Source organism: Sinohyriopsis cumingii, chromosome 10, assembly GCF_028554795.1.
Source record: "Sinohyriopsis cumingii isolate HCF-2022 chromosome 10, ASM2855479v2, whole genome shotgun sequence".
NCBI classification, from domain to species: Eukaryota; Metazoa; Mollusca; class Bivalvia; order Unionida; family Unionidae; genus Sinohyriopsis; species Sinohyriopsis cumingii.
Genome location: NC_142970.1, coordinates 90,717,149 through 90,738,948, shown reverse-complemented (window position 1 = coordinate 90,738,948; position 21,800 = coordinate 90,717,149). Strand labels below are relative to the sequence as shown.

The following is a 21,800-nucleotide window of genomic DNA, read 5'->3' as shown; positions in this document are numbered from 1 at the left end:
AGCTGCCAAACTGCAGACATCGTAGCGATATGACAAAAATTGTTAAAGCTACGTTCAAAATCCAAATACTTTACACACACACACACACACACACACACACACACACACACACTGCTATTATCACCGTGACAAGTCCAGTATCAATACGACTATTTCTGTTATTACAGCAGACTTCTGAAATACAAAAATTATAAGATATGACTTCACTATTGTTTACGCTATGTTGTTCTGTTTTCTGTCAACAATGTGACTTGAAGATAAACAGTATTGTGAGTAAATGACGGCTTTTCTATTTATAGAAACTGGGTTTTTTCCTAACTTGGGGTATTGTTTAGGACAAGAGTGCTCCCCCATCCACGTACTTTTTTAGAAGTCCCTTTTCTGATTTATGCCACATGTGAAAATACAACAGGGAGAATGGTATCCTTTTTTTTTTGATGTTCCGCGTATTCATCTAAGACATTCCAAAGGTCATTTGCTTCACTGAGTGCAAGAATCTACGTCACTACTGACTCAGTAGGAAGAATTATATATTTCAATAGTTATACGCATGACTAAGCTGCTGTATAACTAACTGAACGAAGTTTGTGCATTAGGTAAATCTAAGTTTAGCTAACCGGATAGGACTAGTGTAATGTTTTCAGCTTGAATCGCCTGTGTCTTAAATTGCTAGATTGAGCTTGATGTAAATTTCCAGGAGGAGGTGTGCTGCCTGATACATCTGAATATGTGAGTAATTTACAGAATTATGAACTAATACTATCGCATTGTTTCGCAGTGCTTTGAAATCAGTATCCGGTTACTGCGAATTCTAAGTTGAATGTGGCTTTCTTATAAGTGTCATAATTTATGATCCTCAGACAAAGTAAGTTTCGAAATGCTTGCTTTGTTGTTAAAGCACCGTAAAAATCTAAATCACACACTCGAGCAGGCACACATAGACACACACACACACAGAGTAAACATAGATACTTGCGGTGAAATAAAATGAATAACAACTATTTAATCTATTAAGACTATATTATTGCCAAAGGAAACAAAACAACCAGTTAGTTATAAATCATGCACATTCCCTTTGAAACAACGTGTGTTGACACCAACATTATGCATTATTTTGAACAGTATTTAAACGGAATTATATTAGGGTCCTAAAATTGTAGTTATACAATTAAATCCTTACAAAGAATCCGATTCACAGAAAAGAAGCCTGGCATGGTGCAGTGGATAGACGTCCCTGGAAATCACTGCTACCTCATACGAGCGTAGGGAAGGCATGTATCGATGTATTTAGCGTGTGATGTATTAGTGCGGAAATTAGGATGGAATTGATTTCCTGTAGAAACTCAACCTGATTGGGCCAAAACTAATACACAGTAACTTCGAGTGGGGTGGGGACATAAGGTTTCCTAGAGAAATGATCTATTCCCACAAACATCCATTTTAAGAAACTAGATGGCTTTTACATGACCTGGGAATATGTACCCTCACATAGGGATGGAAATCGTCAGAAAATTGAAGCGGGTGGGGTCGGAGTGGAAAATGTCCAATGAAACGAGTATGGTCCGATAATCCTAGGAGATGTCTTGCCTAGCCCATAGGCGTTGCTGGAACTTGCTTAAACATTTTGTTATGTATATTTAATTTAATTGTTAGTTAGTTATATTTTAATTCTTAAGTACATGCTATTGTCACATATCATTTTATGTTGGATTTGAGCTTGTCAAAAACTGAATTCATTTCTGCTTGACCAAAGTTGACTTTTTTATTTCATTGATTGTAGACAACTAATACATAGCTAAATGATTATCTCTGTGTATGGACTTAATATCAGGATTATTATAATATAAGATGTAAATATGTTTATTTGGGTCAAAGTTTTGGAGTTTCCTATGTGAACTATACATAATCCGGGTTTTTGTTTTGTAAACATCAAAATATTTCTGGAAGGTTATTTTCCAACAGGTAAAGGTTTTTAATTTTAGAAAGTGCTAATTGTGACCTGAGGTCAAATAGAAAACTAAATAACCTTGTGATTCTGAGGAATTGGTAAATAATGTGTTAACATCTATCACTTTAAAGTTGTATTATGTTGTGACCAGATGGGCTGAATTTTATTTTCTTCAAATTAATGAATTGAAGTGAATATTTTCTCTGGAAATACAAAAGTACTCCCTTAAAAGTCTTGGATAGAGGCATTCACTGTAATTTAAACTGAATTCGCACCTGGAATTATACTACTGTGATTCAACAAAAGACTGTTGACATATCAACACTCTATAAGCTATAACATACACGTCGTCGCCTTCAATTTTGGATTTCTTTGGGACTTGTATTGATTTTTTATTGAGGACGTTAAATTACTAGGACTTGTGTCTGTAAATTTTGGATTTTTGGAGGTTTTAATCGCAATACAGTAAAAGAACCTCTTCTTCTCATTTTCACCTTGTATTCTAGTGAAATAAATTATATTTGTTAAATTTTACAAAGCTTGTTGTCTTTCACTCTTTTCTGTTACTTATTTGAAGAGCATAGACACGTAACAGAAAACAGGGCGCTCGTCCTTGGGATATCAATTTCTCTAAAATATTTCAGAAAACTTTGTTTTTGAAATTTTGATTGCCCTTGTTTTTGGAATGTTCTAAGCCCCGGGCATTATTTCACATTTACGAAATCTTTTGTGAAATCAACAAGCTTTTTGCAATGTCATCTAAAGTGGGGATCTTTATTTAAAATCCTACCCAGGAACAAATAGACTTCTTGGAAAAAGATGAACAACTTCAGCTTGCCATAAAATATTAACTTTTGGATGCAAATGCTACTCTAACGATGTAAGAAATAAAAATATTTTGGTCGAATAATTGGTAGAAAAGAATGTTTTGGATAAAAGTGCTTTGGGTTTACAAGTAAGTCTGTATCAGACTCTTAACATAAACGTAAAGGAATTAAAGTTAAAATACAAGATGGAATTATAGTTAAGAAAGCCTGAGCTTCAAAAAGATAAAGACTAGAAACAAATGCAATAAGATAAAGAGGAAAAAGTGAAGAGAATGGAACTGGAGAAAGAGGAAAAGCAAATGCAGTTAGCAAAGAGAAAGGAGAGAGTAAAATGCAATTAAAGAAGACGACAAATGAATGCAAGTTCATTTGGAGAGAGAGAGAGAGAGAGAGAGAGAGAGAGAGGGAAAGATATTGAGGGAAAAAGAGAAATGCAGTTACAGAAACAAGGAAAAAATGATACTGGGGACAAAGGAGCGAGAGACACAAATACAAATGCAATTGGAGAAAGATGAACGAGAGAGACAAATGCAAATGCAAAGAGAAAAGGAATAAAGGGAATATCAATTTAGATTAAAATAATTAGAGCTGGCAAGTGAAAGCAACGCTCCACTTTACATACAAATTCAAGTTTTGATGTTACTAAGAATATTACGTTAGTGCCCCATTTTTGAGGAAAAAAGTCGATACAAATTTTCCTCATTTTGAAAACATTGCTGAAACTTCGAAGTGGCCGAGAGAGCATTGTACTCTATTATTACAGTGTGCCGTTTTTGGCAAAGCCCGAGATATCTATGCTTACCAGTCAGGACAGCCTAGTGCTGACTATGATCTGGTTAAGGAATGCATCGTAAAGGGTTATGAGCTAGTTCCTGAGGCTTATCGACAAAAATTCAGGAACTCTAAAAGTAGAAGATGGACAAACTCGTGTCTAATTTGCAAGAGGAGAAGAGCAGTTACTTGATATGTTGTGCTTAGCCAAGGTTGATCAAGATTACGAAAATCTCAGACAACTCATATTAGTTAAAAGAGTTCAAGAATTGCGTCGATATGAAATTAAGACTTATATTGATGAGCATAAGGTCAAAACTCAAGAAAGTGTTGACGAGTATTCCTTAGCTCATAAAGTTTCGTTTGTCATTAAGTCTTCCACTCACTAGTCATCTGTTAAAAAAAGTATTTCAGCCTAATACGAGCCCTTCGAAATGTCAATCTGGCATACGTTTTAGAAATCAAGTTTCTGATAAGATTGATCAGAAGTTTTTATCTCTCCCGACGTTTACCTATTGCAAGAAGAAATGACATTAATTCTGATTGCGACATATTGAGAAATAAGCAACAAAATCAAGGCAGACCTGTTCCAAATGCTCTACATTTGTTGGGTCCAATAAACCCCAGTCTGATTTTATTATCGAGAATTATGAACCATTAATTTCGAATGGTTCTACCATCACTCATATGTGATTTGGCCAATCATATCCCTCTAATAATGTAAGGGACGCAGGAGCTACTAAGAGTCTTTGATTATCAGGTACTTTACCTTTTTCTGAGAAGACACCTTCTAATGAGAGTGTTTTTATTCAGGGAATAGAGTGCGGCCTTTTTTTTTTAATGTTCCTCTCCATTGTCTAGATTTGCTATCAGACTTAGTTTCAGTACGCGTGAATTGTTACGTATATCTGATTTAATATTTTAATTTAATTGTTTGTTTGTCAGTTCTAAATTTTTCTCTTTCTTACATGCTGTTGTAATGTAAATTTATTCACTAGAGATGATACTTTTCCAGAAAATTATTTGACCTTGACTGTTAGTTTATAAACAACAGATGTTGATCTAAATTTTGACCTGGGTTCAGAATTAGTAAACAAAGTTCTATTTTATTTTAAAATGATTGGTTGTTGTCAAGGTCATGATGGGACTACGTGGGTTAAGAAGTAAAAACTTGTTTAATTTTTATTCTGGGAATGAAATCATTGGTCTAATCAAGGCCACATTTTGTTTATGTGATATAAACATGATCATGTGACCCCCTCCCCTTCTGATTTCAGAACTTGGGAAAATTTCGAAACTGCGTCTTATGATGCAATACAATCATTGTTTTGATAGAGATTTCTCTGTTTTTAGGCTTTTCATACAGCTGTCAAGTTATTGTGTTGTAGACAGATTTGAGCTATAATAATTCTTCAGATCAGTTGGATTTCAAAAGGATTAATTCTTTATTCTCTGGAAATATTTTGAGGAGTGCTCACACAGAATTTTTGGAAAGACATTGCTTACAGATTTAATTTGGATTTCCAACACCGGAGTGCCATTATTTGTATTTCTACAAGGAACTGTAGATAAGCACAGTACTGCCTACATCATACGTCGTCATCCATATTGGATTCTCCATCAAGATTCGAACTTGAAATTATTAGAACATTTATTAGTAGGATTCATCAAAATTAATTCGTTGATTATTCTTAGATTAGGGGCCCCGAGTGGCCGAGTGGTCTAAAGCGCTCTCAGTTACGGATCACTGCCATCTCACTTCTGTCTGCGTGGGTTCGAGTCTAGGATTCGGCTAATGTGGGTATGTGAGAAAGCTTGCCAGTAGCTTCTCGTGAGTCGGTGGTTCTTTCCGGGGTTTTCACGGGTTCTTCCTCCGCCATTAATACTGGCCGCCATGCATAGCCTATCGTGTGCTGAGAAATGGTGTTAAACCCCACAACAACAACAACAACAACAATTCTTAGATTATTTTTGGATTTGATTCTTGAGACAGTAAGTTCATCTCCTTTTTTCATTTTTACAGAATTTTCAAGAAAAAATAAATTATGTGTTTAATTTGAAAAAGCTTGTTGTTTTCACTCGTTTTGTGTTACTGTTTATTCGAGCCAAAACACGTAACAGAATTTCTGAATAGTGTCGTCTTTATCCGTTAAGGGCATTCATTTATTGCTAGAAAATGTCCTATCTGAAGATAAGTTTGTGGTTAATCCACTTGTAGCTGACAAGCCTTGTTTGGATCAGAAAGTTGATCCTGTTGAAAAAGAATTCCCTGATTTATACGCGCTCGTGCAGTTACTGGAGCTATGTCAGAAAGCTTTTGAAAATGATGTCGATCAGGGAAGTATTCCTTTAGCTGCCACATGTATTAACCAGGTTTTCTATGAAGCCACGTTTACTCCTCGTTTGGGTCAATCAAATGGTACTGATCACAGTGATCTTATTTTAACTACTCATTCTCTTTATTCTAATCAAGGTGATAAACGACAATCACTTGTCGTAGAACAGGAAAAAGGTCATGTGATCTCCTGTTTGTTTCAAAGGGCCAATAGTGAAACTGAAGCCACAGAAGAACTTGTTTGTTATTTCGTTAAAAATGGAACTCTTATGAGAAAATGGAGACCACTTGTTGTACCTGCTGGTGACGAGTGGTCAGTGAACTATCAAATTGAAGTTCCAAAATCGTGGAGATATGAAATTCTTAGTCCGGACCATGAAACTCATTTGGCTGGTCATTTAGGGATTAATGCGACTTATGACAAGATCTTGAATCACTTCTATTGGCCAAAAATTAAAATTGATGTTGACAAATACTGTAGATCTAGTCACCCTTGTCAAATGGTGGGAAATCCCAAACAGACGATGCCTAAGGCTCATATGCAACCTATTCCTGCATTTTATTTGAGGCACCATTTAGCAGAATAATGGTAGTTTGTTTCGGTCCCTTACCTAAGGTCACGTCAGGTAACCAATACTTGTTGACCCTAACATTGAGAAATAGTAAATCTTAAACAATAGTAAAAGCGTTGATAAATTACTTTGCACAATTTGGCCTTCCCAAATCTGTCCAATCTGATCAATGGTCACATTTTATGACTGGAATATTCGAGCAAATTATGTACGAATCAGGCATCCAACAATTCAAGTCCTCTGCCTATCACCTTGAGGGCCAAGCGCGTTTATAAAGATGTCATCAAACGTTGACAAATATGATCGTCATATTGTTTTGATACGGGTAAAGATTAGGGTGAAGGCGTTTATTTACTGTTAGATGTTACAAAATCTGGTCAAGAATCTTTAGGGTTTAGTCCCTTTGATCTAGGGTTTGGACATGCTGTGCCATATAAATATATTGAAGGTTCACGCGGATAGAGATAGCCATGTTAATCATGGAATTAATTGAATTGTACCCGTCCCACACACTAAGGATTTAATCGATGGAATGCAATCTGACTCAATTGATTTGGAAGGAACAAATCTTCAGAATTCAGAAGTTATTAATAATCTGGACCAGAAACTTTACCATTTGCAGCAAAACGAAAAGAAAGAGCTAGAACGGTTATTACTTGAATAATTTCTTCCAGATGATACTACAAGAACAATTGCAATCTGCCATGACGTTGAAATTGTAAATTCCACATCTGGGAAACAGCTCCCGTACAGAATGAACCCTCTCCAACAGGAATGCTTGAAAACATAAAATCCGTATTTAATGGAGAATGATTTCATAGAGATGAGTAGAAGTGGAGTTCGCCATATATTCTTGTTCCGAACCAGATGATACTTTCCGCACGTGCAATGACTATAGAAATATGAATAGTGTGACTAAAACAGAATCATTTCCATTACCATGAAACGATAACTACATTGATAAAATTGGAAATGAAAAGTATGTCACCAAATTTGGCCTTCTGAAACGATTTTAGCAAATTTCACTAACGGAAAGGGTAAAGAAACTTTCGGCATTCGTTAATCCAGATGGTCTTTATCAATGTAAAGAAATGCCGTTTGAGATGAAAGGTTCGCCTAGAACTTTTCAACCTTTAATAAACATGATTACATCGGGTCTAAATAATTGTGATGCTTACATCGATGATTTCATCACCTACAAAGACATCTGGAAATATCACACCAGCACTATAAACGATAAGAGAAAAGTCATTGACTTGACCTTTTTTTAATTTCTTCAGAACTTTTACCGAGTTTTATTCCGGTCTTTAAATTACTAGGACTTGGGTCTGTAATTCTTGGATCATTTTGGGTTTTAATTCGCAATACCGTAAGTTCTTTTTTTTAATTGTCACTTTGTATTCTAGGGAAAAAAAATTATATTTGTTAAATTTTACAGCGTTTGTTGTATTTCACTCTTTTCTGTTACTTATTTTAAGAGCATAGACTCGTAACAATTTGCACCCAAACCCACACTCCCTCATCCTGAAATATTTATCTTTCTCTTACACTGGTAGTGCTTTTGAATAGCCGTACAACATTTTTTGTGGCAAAACACTCGGTCAAAAAACAAAGCAATGTTCATGAATTATTCATTCGATATGTACGCCACCACCAAATTCGTATCACCACCTACATGTTCATAAAATGTATCTATGTAAATGTACATGAATAGTTTTATAATACCAAGCTCTGAGCGATATCAATATGCTAATGAAATACTATCACGTGATCGAAACATGGTGGTAATGGAAACGTCCTTTAGAACAGCAACAAGGGGATAAAATAAGATCTCCGAGAAAATGGCGGCAGTACTTGGAATAACTTCTTGGCATAAAGTAAGCATATGCTGCAAGGTCAAATAGGTTGCAACAAGGATGATATCATGAAATTATCGAATGTACATTCTTATTTCGATCGCCGTTCAATCTATCGAAAAGCAGGCCTGGAGAGTCACCTTGGATAGACATAAACAATTAACTTGTTATGTTTTTCTTCCTAGCCATTTATTGTAAATTCACGTTATCGATTGTATGCCTGATTTTGTATCGCTGAGATTCTAACAACGCATCTAGTATGGAACCTCGTAATTTTGCTTCTTTTGAATGACCAGTTTTACATTTGTTCTTTTGTTTCTTACGTTTGCCGCGTTTAATTCTTAGTGTGGTCAAATAAAAGGCGATTCCACATTTTGCATGTTCTCACTGTCGAAAGTTGTTGTTGACTTATCGTGGTTTTATTTCTGCATTGCTTCAGCCAGGGTGACAAATAATTAACAAGAGATTCTAACAAAACTCTTTGTCTTTCAATTGTGACTATGTCGTGCATTGTGGTTTACTTTAGCACCCACGCAGTGGAAATGATGCAAAATGTTATGTTAGTGAATCTCCTTGGACAATTCTATGTTGTAAGGAAACATCCCAGGTTTGCGGCTCTTTTTGATGCAACAGCCCACCGAATTGAAGTTATGTTACAAGCTGAATAAAGCAATATGTTGTTTTCTCTGACTTTAGGTTATCAGATCAATAATGTATTTGGTTCGAGTGAAATTATAAAGCAGCCAGTCGCGCCTTGAGTCTAGTTCTAAAGAACTCACACATAAGTATGATCCAGCTTTTTAAAAGCTTGCTCAGGCATGACTTAAACTGACGGCATTCCCCTCTTCTATAATATTAGACCTATAAAGGCATTCCCCACGTCTGTAATATGAAACTTTTTGAGCTCAGGACGAAACACACCAAAATGTATTGGCCACAAATTGAATGACTAACAGGATCGATCCTATGGAAATTATATAATAATATATTTCCCTTATAATTGACACACAAACACCTTGCGGGCAATCAGACGTTATAGATTGTTTCTCGGGCACGGCAGACTATAAGTAAAAACAATTTTTTTATCATGTATGTTATAGTGTGTGTGTGTGTGTGTGTGTGTGTGTGTGATTTGGACTTTTAACATAGCTTTAACAATATTTTAGTCATATCGCTACGATGTATATAGTGTGGCAGTTTATAGTGATGTAGGGGCATCATGCCGTAGACATGTAGCATGATGTCCCACCCAGTCACATTGTTTTTACACCAGGCCGACCAGTTCTAACCTTAACCTCTAAATGCTGAGCGCCTAGCGAGGCAGGTGCTCGTACCATTTTTTAATTCTTTAGTACGACTCGGCCAGGTTTCGAACCCGCGACCTCCCGCATCTGAGGCGGACACTCTAATCACTAGGCCATATGTTACAACTTGTTGTTTCTAAATTGATATCTTGCACTACTCTCCTTCGTTCTAATATCGTCACGTAGGTTATTATCAACTTTGTAAAATGGTTTACTTACAACATTTCTCCATGCAAATCTATCCATAATGTTTTTAATTAGATCTGTTATTTTCAAGTAATGGGAAAAATTGTTCACTCTGGGGTTTTTTTTACAACATTTAATATCTTATCTTTGTTATTAAAAGATCAATAAAGTGTTGTGATCGCAGGCATGCTCAGAATATTTGGATTTATAATTGTTTCGGAATTACAATGTGTTCATTTAAAGACCTTTTGGAACTCTATAATGTGATTTGTCAATACTATTGGTACATCATTACAAAAGTGAACATCATTCGTAATACCGCTGGAAATCATTCATTGGATCAGTCGATGCGTTTGGACTTGATAGAACATTTTGGACTGTTTAGGATTTCATTCACCATGCTGTTTGTTACCTTTATACAACTGGTATTTTTGGAAACTAAACTAGATCCAGAATTTTACACAACCTGTTGGTTTTGGATCTTTTTGCTACTTAGTTTAAAATCACAGAGTCATAAAAGTGAGAGAGACGAAGTGATTGATCAATATTTGAAATTCTTTTATTCACCCAGTTTCTGAAGATTTTAAGATAATTCAAAGAAATGCATTTCATTAGGTACGAAAATAGTCAATTCAGTAATTAAAAAGCACTGTTAATTCTTTATAAACGAAAATAGCTGATAGATCAGTTACTTCAAACACTAATAATTACATTCAAATTTTACACTTGTAGCATACATATTGGGCAAATAATTATTTCTAGTATTTATCAACTGAGATATAATGTTTTCTGTTAAATTATGTAACATTCATCAGACATATTGTTATCAGGATTGCGTAATAAATTCGCAAATTTACAAAATGTTGCAATTTCTGAAGATATAACTGCACAACAAAAATATTTAATATCCTACAGTTCAATAAAATTATATCTTGCATTATATTATGTATAAGTTCCTAACCAATCAAATTTATAATATCTTTTATTTCAAAGAAATATTTGCTAGAAAATCTTATCACATTAATCCATTATTCGAGTTCCAATCGGTCTGAAAAAACATTTAAACCGCCTAAACAGCCAGCGTAAGTATGTTATCGTTTAGTTGATCACATAATTCACGGTAAATCTCTGGAGCAAAAGATCAAAATATGTTCTCCATCGAACTATTTATATCGTCCAAGGTGAAGTGGCACTTCATCAAATTGTGTAACTTGTTTTGTCACATCGTGACACAGTCAGTTACATTCCTATATTCTGGCAATACAAGCAAATGTCATGTATTCCAATTTTTCTGCTTGAGTCAGCATAAGCGAGTTTCTATTATGTAGCGTTTTTAATCCTGGATTATTTTTTTTAAATCAGCTGAATCCATCTGATGGACTTCTAATACTAATTTCATGTTTTCTCTCATGGAAAACATGTATTCTTGTCCCAATTAACTTTTTCCATGTTAGTTTGTCTTGAAATCTTCCAGTGAAAATAAAGCCCTTGGGACAGTCATCTAAATCATACTTTTTAAACACAGTATATATAAATATGATATACAAAAGAGTGGTAAATATGTTTGGGGTCAAAATCAGACTGCCAACAGTCCAGAGGAAAGTCCTTTAGGTGGTTAAGTTTGCAGATGCGACCTAAGTTTGTGTTTATCTATGCGAGCTTCAATTTTCATTCTGGTTCCCAGTTACAAATCCCAGTGAGACAAATATCAAGTTCTTATCAATTATTGTAAGGAATTTGCAAAAAGGACTGTTCGTGAAACAAGAAATGCAGTAATATTTGTGTGTGTGTGTGTGTGTGTGTGTGTGTGTGAGAGAGAGAGAGAGAGAGAGAGAGAGACGTTGTTTGCTTTGACAGAACGCAAAAAGTGATAGATATAAATCAGTGAAAAAGAGAAACATATTAAGTATAACATAATGTAACTGGGGCGGTGAGAGTAGGACGCCAGAGACATCGGTTTTATCAAAAATTGAATCACACTGTTCTGCATGCAGTACTTTGCTTCCAAAGCAACCTACTGCTTACTGACCGAATGAAGCTCAAGCCGTGCACGAGCAAATTGCTTCTAAGTCTAATTATTTAATATTAGTAATGGTATATGGAATTTACATGGTTAATGTACGTGTTAATCAACGTGGAATATTAGACATTAGAAATTATTGAAAACAAAATTAACATTAGAATTTAACATATCCATTGACACAAGCATGCCAGTGTTACTGCATTTAACATATCCATTGAAACAAGCATGACAGTGTTACTGAATTTAACGTATCCATTGACACAAGCATGCCAGTGTTACTGCATTTAACATATCCACTGACACAAGCATGCCAGTGTTACTGCATTTAACATATCCATTGACACAAGCATTGCATTGTCACTGCATTTAACATATCCATAGACACAAACATGCCAGTGTTACTGCATTTAACATATCCATAGACACAAGCATGCCAGTGTCACTGCATTTAACATATCCATAGACACATGCATGCCAGTGTTACTGCATTTAACATATCCATTGACACAAGCATGCCAGTGTTACAGCATTTAACATATCCATTGACACAAGCATGCCAGTGTTACTGCATTTAACATATACATTGACACAAGCATGCCAGTGTCACTGCATTTCTTTGCGACTGAAGCCAATCATATAGAATCATTCAAACTCCCGGTGGCAAGTCGGCTTGCCGGAAGGCACGTGACCTGTCAGCTTCGGCTATGGATGAGAGTAACATATGAATAAATACTCAACTCCTTAATGGTAAAAGGAGTAGATATTGAGCAAATGCAAACACGCACGCACAACGGGAAGACATATATCTTACACACACAAATAAAGACCCTGTTGCTACCAATCAAGGTCACAATACAAATGAAAGAAAGAAGTGCAAGATTGATTGGTGCACCAAGGATAAAACGGGAAATATCACTGAAATATGTATAATTCTTGCTCACTGGAATTTTAATAGATATTTCTCTGGCGGCCGAAGTTGAATGTTCAAGGTCAAGCTCAACATGGACATTAAGGAATAAAATATTGGCACGTTCATCCAGCATCCGGAAGAATTCTGAACATAGAGAGCATGCCAAGAGATTAAAAACCCTTTTCTATATGCATATCGTCCAAGTTTAGTCATGGCATATATGACGTAATTTCAATCGCAAATGCCACAAATGCGGACTAATATCACATGATCCCAAAACGCTGTACTCCCGTAAGAGAAAGCAATTAAATAAACGGAGAGGAACAGTCAGGCGAACAGAGAAAATAAAATAAAATCATAGTGTATACAGAGGTACAAAGGAGTGAAACGAAAATATTTCCTAAAACGAGAAAACAGAAGAAAAACAAACATTACAACAGAAACAGAGAATGGAAATGCCCCAAGATTCAGAGAAACAAGAAGCAAAGGCTTAAAAGTACGTAAACCAAGCAGAATATTAACAGGGAATCAATCTAAGATAGACAGCAAACATAACAAAGAAAAGGACTAATCAGAAAAATAAAGCTGACACAGAAATACCGGCACCCGGCTGTAACAGAAAAAAATGCAATAGAGAGCTCTACAGCCGGAGACAACAACAACGAGAACATGAAAATGGGAAATGCCCATGTACATAACTATTATGGACTATTACGAAAAACCAGAATAACCACTAAATGAAACCCTCCCAGCAGGAAATACACGAGGGAGGGGTTTACTAATCAGGAAACTCTATGCATTCGAAAACTTGGAAAGTTAGGAAAATAACACAGAGATGAGCAGCATTCATAATTCTTTCCCAAAAATTAAATCAATATGGCCTTAAGGTATTTGGAACGTTAATTAGGGCCTATTTTTAAAGCTCTAACCAGTCATATAAGCTAGGGCGGACTTGGTGGTGACAACATATAATACATTCGGGAGGACCAAGTACGCCCGTTATGTGACTCAATTTATACGAAAATGTTTTCGTTTGTGAAGTCATAATATTTACTCATACGCTATACACAAAGCGCTGAACAAATGGAAAAAAGCCTAGCAACAAAGAACACAGTAAAAGCTATGGTCGCAAGGAAAACTGAAATGACCATATTTATAATCTTTTTCGTAGCAATAAAACAACGTTTTCATATTTGTGACATATTCCTGAGATTCCGTATTACAATTAATGACCTCACTTTGGGAATGTCAGTATACACTGATGCATTCACATGTACAATGAAATGTGTACATTTGTGACAGGCTGGTTAAATAATTTCATCACTAGACCTCTGACAAAACGAAGACAGAACTTTGCTAAGTCAGCTAATACAGATGTTGGTCATGCAAAGTTAACAGTTTCAGTTTACTCAGCAAATGCAGAAGTACAGATTCATCTCTATTCCTAAAACTGTGAATACAATTTCAGGTTTCCATGCCTGTACAAAACCATCCCTCTAAGTATAGGTGATATGTTTTGATATATGTGAACATTTATACGTACACATGATTAATCCCATAACTCCATTAGCCAACGGCCTCTCAGAATAATCAGAACACAGATCAAACGGATGAAAGGAAAATAATATATCTCTGTAATGCAAATGTCAGTAGATATCATAAAGAATTCACGTAATTACATATTGATTTGCCAACAGTTCTTGCCTTAATATAATGTCAGTAGATATCATAGAGAATTCACGTAATTACATATCGATATGCCAACAGTTCTTGCCTTAATATAATGTCAGTAGATATCATAGAGAACGCACGTAATTACATATTGATATGCCAACAGTTCTTGCCTTAATAAAATGTCAGTAGATATCATAGAGAATGCATGCAATTATATATTGATATGCCAACAGTTCTTGCCTTAATAAAATGTCAGTAGATATCACAGAGAATGCACGTAATTACATATTGATATGCCAACAGTTCTTGCCTTAATAAAATGTCAGTAGATATCACAGAGAATGCACGTGATTACATATTGATATGCCAACAGTTCTTGCCTTAATATAGATCATGTTTCTAATTCGATATAGACACTGACAAGTATAAATTTTCAATAATTGTAAGAAAATTCCACACGAAATGCCCTATGTCATTTTTTGTCAAATACACAGACTTTTGGTTCATAAATTAATATGGCCAATCATATGATCAGACAGATGCAACTGTAGATCAGTTGCTAAACTCATTTTTCAGTTGTCTTAAAACAAAGTATATAGCTATCTTGGCTTGCTGAAGCAAATTTGCTTACGCTTTTGAAAGTTTCCGTTGCTTAAAAAATAATATCTAGACAACAATATGTATATTAAGAAGAAAGTTATTCCTCTTTTATAAGAAGAGTACCAAAGGGGAGTTAATCGTGTAGGAATACCTTTACAAGAAGTTCTTTTATAACCGATATGTCGAAACTAGAGCAATAGTCTCGTTCTATCTGCGACAACGAAATATAAATAGTTTACGTTTCTCCAGTAGAGATTGGAGAGTCACTGAACGCGAGTAGTGTATAGGGACGACTCAGCCTCAATGGGAATTAGCATTACAGAATCCCCTGGGACTGTTTAGCCTCAATGGAAATTTAACATTAACCACCCTGGGACTGTTTAGCCTCAAGGGAAATTTAACAAGGACGAAAACTCGTGGGACTGTTTAGCCTCAAGGGGAATTGAACATGGGAATATGGGAATAAACAGGGTGGGACTCTTTAGCCTCAAGGGCATATGAACAATGGTAAAAAAGTCTTGGGTCACCCTATTTTTTTTTAAAAATAAAAAATAAAAATAAAAAAAAATGGGGTAGACAATGGAAAGTCAATCACTTTTCGAGAAATATGGGTGGCCCTGAAAAGTGCCTTTGGTTTCATCATCATCATCTTCATTTATTTCCTCCACTTCTGTAGCCATCTTCTAACTTTTGCCATTATTCCTGTCTTCTTCTTTATTTCTGATTCAGGCATCCAGTCAGGATGACCTATCGCTCGGAATTTCTCCTGTATTCGTATCCAGTTATTGATGAGTTTCTCAAAGCTTTCTTTTCTCTTTCTATTTTCTTCTTCTTTTCTTTCCTTAGTCCACTTTTCTTTGACGTTCTTTACCTCTTCCGTCATCACTTTCCTCATTACTTCTTCCGTTTTTGTCAGCTGGTCCAACCCCCATTTTACGTATCGCCACTCCGTCCAATTCAATATCTTTTCTAAGAAGCACCTGACTTCGATGACATTTTCAAGTGCTTCCTTTAAACTTCCCACTCTTACATAAGGCGGGTCAATCAATCCTCTCAGTCTCTTTTCCTCTTCTTCCATCATTCCTGTTACTATCTCCTTTGCTTCCTTCAAATTATTAAAACAGTCGAGACACTTTTCTAATTTGAATTCTTTCTCTATCTTTTCCATGACAAACGTAACATCTACTATCCAATAATAAATGCCTATCAAATGATTCAGTAACGCTGTTGCTACCACCATTTTCTTTGTCTTTATTCCGTGGAATGGGTTCTAATGGCTAACACTGTTAGTGTTATAGTTAAAGCGCGGACGTGATGGAAAACATCCCCTAAAACAAAATTGATATTACCTAGATTATCACTTAAAACGCGCGGACGCGAAGGAAAACATCCCCTACTTTTCTCATTTCATATGATCTACTATCCACATACGTGAAGCATCAATAAACAAACCCCTAATCTACTATTTACACACGCAAAGCATTAAAATGAAACCCAAATCTACTATCCACACAAACCTACGTCAGTGCTTACAAACACTAACAGAAACACTATAAAAAAAGAGTCAGTGTTTATATTCACACTACTCTACATATACACATTGGCAAATCGATTGTTATTTCTTTTCTAGAGTTTTGGGTAGCCCTGAAAAGGCTGTTTTTTTTTTTTTTTAACTCCATGACACCTGGTTAATGATGGCACCTTCCAGGCCTGGCACCACACACACATCTTTTTCCCCAGTCTCTTTTCACTCGTTTTGGGGGAAGAGCAGAGGCGGGATAAGTGGCTTCAGAATCCCAATTTTCTGTCTCTGGGATTCTGAAATTTCCTCTCTCCTCTTCTTTGTTTCTTCTCTCCTCCTCTTCTTTGTTTCTTCTCTCCTCCTCTTCTTTGTTTCTTCTCTCCTCCTCTTTCATCCTTCCCTCTTCTACTAGGGCCTCTGCAGCCAGCTCATTCACTATACGCCTGGCATATTCCAGGTGTACATGAAGTTCAAGCAGTTTTGCTAGTCTGGTGTTCATTTTCTTGATCAATCAACAAGGGTAGCTAGACTGCCGAACGAGTTTCAATTTATACTGAAAGCGCGGACGTGATGGAAAACATCCCCCTAAAACAAAATTGATCTTATCTAACTCACGACCAAACAACGCGCGGACCTAAAAGAAACACTTACTCACTCACTTTTTATACTACCCATTACTAATTTAAAAATTTTATTAATCACTTCAATATACTATCCACATACGCAAAGCAATCAAACCCCAAATCTACTCTCCCCACACCTCAAACAGCAAAAAAAACCCATGATCTTAATCTACTATCCACACCAACGTACGTGAGCACTTACAAACACACAATCCTATACACAAACACATACACTCACACTATAAAAAACAGTTAGTGTTTATATTCACACTACTCTACCTACACACATTGGCAAATCGATTATTTCTTTTCTAGAGTTTGGGGTAGCCCTGAAAAGGGCTGGTTTTTTTTTTTTGTTTGCTATGGCAATCTTTTAGTTTCTAAGAATGCGACGTCCTCTGAGGATAGACTTTCTGACGATAGGTCTGCTTCTTCGGAAAGAGAAGAAGAACTCTTTGGTGACGATACGACAATCGACAAAGCCTCTGTCAGATTCAGGTTCCTGCTGCTGCTGCTGCTGCTGCTGCTGTTGCTGCTGCTGTCTCTGAAGTCTGTACTTCTCTGTCCATTCTTCTTTCTCCCTGTTCACTTCTTCTCTGAAGAGCTCTTCTATCAGGTCTTCAGTGACTTTTAACATTCTCACATTCTCTATCTCTTCTGGCTTCGGTATCAGACTGTGTCTGACCCTATGCAAATTCACGTAGGCTTCGTTTAGCTTAGCTAGTTTGGAGCACATCTTCGTAGGAGGATGAGTCGACAATGGATGGTTTGACTGGAAACTGCCCCGGTTCTTAAAGTCAAAGCGCGGACGTGAAGGAAAACATCCCTCTACGGTTTTCGAGCCGGAACGTTCAATGAGTGTCATGAGAGAAATAGAGAGAAGTCAAAGAGCATGAATCAACGTTCTTATAGCCAAACAAAAGACAAAGGCATTTTTTTTTCAAAACACAACATTTTTTATTCAAAAATCACTTAACACTAACGAACAACTCTAACATTTTTTAACAATAATTCAACAATATAACATCAAACATTTTTTTTCAAATCACAAACATTTTTTTCAATTCACACTCTACTTTAAACAGGGCTGACAACGTTGTGAATGAAATTGTGATTTCCACTGTTGGAAATCATTAGGCCATTGATGGACACTACGTTTCCTAGATTGAGACAAAAGATAAGCATAATGGTCACAAAACCATCAATCTACTTTCACATCGTTTCTTGAAGAAGAACGAGGATCAAAATGAGTCACTAAATGTTCTAAGGAATAGCCCAGGCTGCGATGATGCAGAAAATACACACAATATTGTCCACACACCAAGGAATCTGTGCCTTGTAATTTCACATTATTGAATCGGGTGGTCTGAGCATTTCTTCTCATAAAGTCGATGATATCGTCTTCCAAAGGGGGCAATCCGTACGAATCGAAATATTCCACACATCCTTCTTGAGGAAAGTAAACGGCTACCCAGTGGGTTCCTGGGAGATGACTGTCGTCCGTGTTGATCACGTAAGCTTGATGGTCTTTAGGTTTGCGATGAGGGAGTTCATCTTTAGCACAGACGACAGGATTCCAAGAAGCCGTGTACGAACTGTGGTTCAAAAGGTAATAAAGTTCCCAGGTATCCATGTTTTGTTTTTCTTTCTTCTTCACAGGTAATAATAGGTCATCAATTCGATCCTGACTTTTTGCTTGAAAATGTCTGACATATAACCGTTTCTTCATTTCGTCTCCTCACTCTGATTCAGGAGAGCTTCGATACGATGGATCTCTTGAGTGGTTAATGGTGGACAAGAATGTTCACGCAAGTATTTATACCACTGATGCAACACGACTTCGTCCGAGATGAGACTCCAAGCTTCGTCCAGATACTCGTCCAATTTTTCTTCTTGACTCAACATCAGGCATTTATCGTGTTGAATTTGACTGGGATGATCGTTTTGACATCCTTAGCAATCTTTTTTGATCAATTCCGTCATTTTGTCGTCCAAGTGTTTGGCAAAACAGGAGACTAAATGGGCTTCTTGTTCTGGCCATCTTGACTTCATCATGACAACTTCTTCGTCTTTGTCTTGGGATTCTTCTTCCACGATCTCCTTACATTCCATCTCCAAAGTTTCTCCACTAGGTAAAGAGGGATAACAGTCTTCCATGGCTTCTAATAGTCTAGAATGACTTCTCTCAAACTGTTGATTTCTATGGCATTATCGAATTCTGCACACAGGATGACGTTCACCGTTACATCAGGGGGTGGGTCTGCAAACTGAAGTTCCACACGAATCTGGCCTGATTTTATAGGGTGAAAATGTCCTTCGTCGCTGCCCTGGTCAGGGGTGAAATCAAAAGCCCACAAAGCGTAGCCTCCTGCGTAATCGTCGTACGTAATACCGTGACTGGTGTTGGTTCCTAATTGGCCGGTGGCTTCGTACAGGGACAAGTACGGTCTCAAGTAATTGTTCTGGGTAAAGTTAGGCTCAAAGGGTCGGGTACACAAGGTTTTGCCATCGCGACTGACTTCGATTTTCTTCACGTTGAAGTGTTGAAAGTTGAAAGGATTTTCATTGAAGTCTCCGTTGAAGGCTGAATTCAGGACCATACCAAGGATTAAACGCTTGGGTAACTGTCCTTGGAACAGATGATCTTCGATTATGGATTGATGGTTACGGGGAATGGTGAACGTTTTCACTTCCACTCGTCGGATGGGATACTTGGCGGTCGTTCTGCTCAACGTTTGACTGATGTCATTTCCCACTTTAGATAACACGTCCACGCGTCGTACGTAGAGTTTGGCCTCCTCGATTTTGCTTTTAGGATTGCCAGCACCAGATTCAGCCAACAAATGGAAAGCGGTACTGCTACGATTCAGTCTCAGGCGAAGATTTACCCCGTTTAGCAAATATTTCTCTTGCAACCACATGTCCAAATGCAAACGATCCATCAGTTCTAAACTTTCTCCATTTGTGATTTTGCTTCGTCTTTCCTCAAAGCCGTCATTGTCTTTATCTAGTATGTCAAACTTGGTCGCTTCGTCAGGTTCCCATAGCACACAGGCATTGAGATGAGTATTCTTGGCATCTATTCCGTACGTCAAGAGATTTTCCAGGCAGGCACGGTAAGGGTAAGTATCCATGCTGCTGCTGACCAGTTTGTTATTCAAGTACAAGTCCACTGAGCTGAACAAGGAATGCATGAAATTGTTGACGGGAGCTATATTCTCAGTGGTATCTATTCCAAAATTATCCTTATCTAGAACTTTGACTTTCAAGTACAAGTAACTGCTATTCAGATCGATGTAATCTTCGGGCTGTCCCTTGATTCCAACTCAATGGGAGCGGAATCTGTCAATGAGGAGACGGGGTGAAATTCCACCCATTGGGATTCTTGCATCGTCATCATGGTGGGGGGCATGGCAAACAGATCCAGTTCCGACTTGGAACAGGCACATGACTCTCGGTGCATCATTTTTTTTGTTGCTGTTTCTCAATAATCGAAAACGTCTAAGTCTCGAACGGTTCTTCTTTTCTTGGCCTTTCTAGCTTTAGACGTGTGAAGTCTGGTGAAAGGGTGTTTTCTTCGTCGTCTCTTTCTGCCTTGTCCTTGCTGAATGCCTGACTCGGTAGCGTGCAGGGCATTTATAGGTGTGTCTCGCCGGCCCAAAAGGTCTTTACCCGTTTGCAGCAAGACATTTTTGCCTGCTCTCATGAAGGCTTCTTTGGGGTTTTGTTTGTCGATGATGACATTTTGGAGAAATTCTTTGCCTTGCGTCAGTGCTGCATCTTTCAAGGCGTGCAATCCGCGTGTCACCATCGGTTTCAACACTGGAGCCACCGAACGAAAGGCCGATTTCAACATATCTCCTAAACCGTGTCCTCGCTGTCGAGCAACCCCTCGGTACACTGGATACATGACTTACGAGTCGTGAGAGAACCGTTTTCGAAAATGGAGTTTCACCGTGACTTTTCCTTTGGTGAATGAAATATTTTGTCCCAAATCTCCTTTTATAGCAATTTTGACCGTGTCCAAATACAACTTGCTGACAGGCAACTAATGAGGATGTACAAATTCGCGGTCGACGTGATAAGTGTTTCCACCTTCCTCGTCAGTGACCGTGACAGAATTTACTTTGAAAGGAATGACACGCAGTACCGGCACGGAGGTGTGTCCCACTACGTTGTACTCCACCACATCGGAGTACACAAAGATCAAATTCAGTCCCTGGTTCAGTTCTACCGGGAAACGAAAATACCTCGCAAAATGCCCGTTGTTGTCAATCTCTGCTTTCTCAATCTTTTTGGAGTGCTTATCCATGACCATATTGAGGTCTCCACCCAAAATGTCATACAATTCAGGGCAAAATTTAATACGTATACTTCTATGCTCACTTTCAAATTTGATGAGCAGAGGTGAGACAGTTTGTGGTTCTCAATGGTGACACGTTTTTTTAGTCCGGTCAGAACTTTGTCAAATGCTGCATAGAATTTGTCAGAGATGACCTCCACCAGATGTTGACCACTAAAATAATGGCCTGAGTTAATTTTAAAGTGATAAACGTAAAAAGGAGGAGAAGGGTCACTGCTGCTGCGGGGTATTGGGGTCTTGGGAAGTGATTTATGTTGAGAAGTGGTCATCATGGTTTGCTGCACTG

General features: G+C 37.2%; 1 protein-coding gene across 1 annotated transcript in view; it reads left to right on the top strand.

The window, feature by feature from the left end:
• The first annotated feature begins 608 nt into the window (after positions 1 to 608).
• LOC149790570 (uncharacterized) overlaps positions 609 to 21,800 on the top strand; it is a 40,550-nt gene continuing 19,358 nt past the window's right edge. Inside the window, exon 1 of the mRNA XM_089972641.1 lies at positions 609 to 729. The gene's annotated coding sequence lies outside the window, so the exon portion shown is untranslated. The remainder of the gene's footprint in view (positions 730 to 21,800) is intronic.